This window comes from Sparus aurata, chromosome 3, assembly GCF_900880675.1.
Source record: "Sparus aurata chromosome 3, fSpaAur1.1, whole genome shotgun sequence".
NCBI lineage: Eukaryota > Metazoa > Chordata > Actinopteri > Spariformes > Sparidae > Sparus > Sparus aurata.
The window spans coordinates 19,943,887-19,946,945 of record NC_044189.1 but is presented as its reverse complement, the minus strand read 5'-3'; positions in this window follow the sequence as shown (position 1 = coordinate 19,946,945).

The following is a 3,059-nucleotide window of genomic DNA, read 5'->3' as shown; positions in this document are numbered from 1 at the left end:
CACGCGATTGGCTGGAGAGCGATGACGCAGAAACACACCCGTGACTGATTGACGGACACACATGCAGCGATAATCACGACTGACTGACCCAAATACAGGAAATATAATCATTTATCATGTGTTTTATTGATGTTTACTACCACGATAGAATATTTATATTTGCACATTCACCCATCTCTGATTTGTTAGTATCGCACACGTGTTCGATCACCTGTAAACCGGTGAGTTACAGAGCTGATTGGTGTGAAAGCTGCACCTATTCTTCAGACTTTATTTTTTATTTACTTTATTCATTCTTTCCTTTTTAACACTGAAGCCGAAACTTCTTTACATTAAAAAAAATATTTAATATTTCTTTTTATGCACCAGATTCCAAAGGCTTCTGTGAAAATCTGCTTATATATCCTGAAAATCCTGATTCAGATTAAAGGCGTCGGTAATTTCTTCAAAATAAACTCAGATCTTTAGGAAAATTCTCTGTTAGGTCTCTTTAGTTTTGCTGGGAGGATGTTAGGCTGACACATTATTCATATGATGGTTAAAGAAGTTCATTTTCTTATGTTTTTATATTGTAAACAATTCCCTGACCTGGCTGATGATTTAAAATTTTGCTTGAGAGAAATCTAGATCTTAGAACACTACAGTACTGTGAAACCTTCTAGGAATAATTTAAGGCACTTTATCTTTGATAAAAATTTAACTTATGTCAGATTAATTCTTGTTATTCTCAGTAGACATACAATCTAAATGCAACCTGTCAAATGTATTAAATATTAAAAATATAATGTATTTGTCCTTATTTATATATTTATAATATTTTCACTACTTAGAAGATCTTTTCCTACATATTATTTTTTATCAATGATGATTTATTCCTCTGATGTTATGGTTTATCAAATATTTATATCACATTCTGTATTATTGTTTTGTTTTCTGTATTGTTGTTGTCCCTGATCAATGAAGACATGTCACAAATACAGTGACAGTCACGACTGATTGAGCCAAAAACAATAATAATATTGAACTGTTCTATGACATCTCTTGCTCAGGTTTTACCACAGTGAGAAACATATACCAAATAATCAGCACTAACGTTGGTTTGATCCCTTAAATTCAACTTGTAGCCTGATTTAATACACTTATCATCCTGGCACGGGACACTTGTTGGTCAGATAGATGCACCACTCTGACCACACGGTTAACCAGTGGCTACCTGCAAACCATTGCATAATTTATTGCCTGAGTGGCACCTGAGCTGTAGCTTTCAGTTCCTGGCACAGAGAGGGCAGGAAGGTGGGGACTGAAACAGGCAGAGAAAACAGGTCCCTGAGTCTGTGAGGAAGATGTTCAGCTCCAGGAGCTCTCTGTGTTGTTCTGGGTCATGGCACCTGTCTCCAGGTGGACAGAGCCCTGCCGGGTCACACAGCAGGTGAGGATGAAGCAATATAAAGTCTGTCCTGCCGTTCAGAGTGCACTCACCAGACTGCCCGTTCTTCTAATTCCCATGTGCACACAAAAGAGTCGTCCCGGCCTCCTCATGTGTCTGCAGTCTGTCACACACTCACAGAAACACACAGGCTGGTTATGATGGTAGACTTTATACCCACGTTTTATGATTAACAAGCCTGCTGTGAGCAACACATGTGACTAGCTAACTGGTGTTTTTACATATAGCTCTCTGACTGCGTCACAGGTAAGTTAAAGTGATCTCCCGATGCAGGAAATAAGACAACAGCAGCATGTTGATTGACCTGTTTTGCAGGTGTGGTCACCATTACACAATGTCTGGCCTTTGAAAGTAACCACAGCAGATACACGGCAGATTGACCGTTTCATGCTTTGTCTTCAAACTTCTGAACTGTACTTTCTACAAAAGGTCTCCTAAGACAAGTTTTAGTATGTTTGAGGTAGTTTTTGCACAACCGCCCCTCAATCCTAATCTGCAGTGTTGTATCTGTACCACTAGAGGTCACTACCAAACCAATCACAAGCTGCTGTTACAGACTGGTTGGTTGAATAAGTGGATATAAATGGATGGAGGTAAAAGCCAAAGCAACCATAAACAAGATGAGACAACCTGGAAAGCGTATGAGCTTCCTCGTAGCCTTGTCGCCGACTTGAAGCTCCAAAACTCACTAAAGCCTATTTATATCAGATATATTGGTGAGTATTTATCACAACATACAACCTGACACAGATGTAAATTACATGTTACAAGACAAGTTTGAAACGTCCATGTGTGCATTTCTGCTGTGGAAACTTGTCACTTTGAATCATCAAAAGGAAACCATATAGCTGCCGTTAGACTTTTTCAAGTCTGTCCCAAAACATTAATCAGGTGTTTCACATGCACAGTGCAGGAGTTTTTGCTTCACTGGGGCCTTTATGATAATAAGACCCGTTCCTGTTGTCGGGGTTCTCCTGAGTGCTCTGCAGGGGTGCATTTGTCTGATTTGCATTTGTACTGACTTTTAAATTATGGGGTTTCCTATTTAAGAAATATGCTTTCTACATTTTGTCTCTCTCTCTGTCGTGCTGAGGTCTCCAGCTGTGTGAGTGTCTTACCTGTGCCATCCCCCCTTAATGAGAAATACTGTGCAGATCCCTGATCCAGCAGCACGTTATGCAAATTGAAGAGAAGACTTAAACTGTTGTGCTGAACACTAAGATGTTTTTTGGACGACCTGTTGGCTGCTTTTGGTGCGCCCACAATTGCATGATGAAAATGTCAAGTTAGTCCTTAAACAACTCAGATACATTTGCCATTTAAACACATACTCATTTCCAGACTTAACAAATTCTCTCGCTCTGCTTAGTAAGCCAGAGAGTGACCTGAGGCACAGTGTCCATGGTGGTTTGGCCTGGAGGAGGAGGACCCGTGTGTCATAGTTCAGAGGTCAGGAGGTGGAATGTGACGGTCAATGGTATTTTAATGATGAGGAAATGTGTGTGATAGGTACATATCTTTGTTGTTGGGTGGATACATCGATCCTATTTGTAGACATCTTTTAACATCTCGACAACAATCAATAAATACACAACTATGACAATCACAAGAG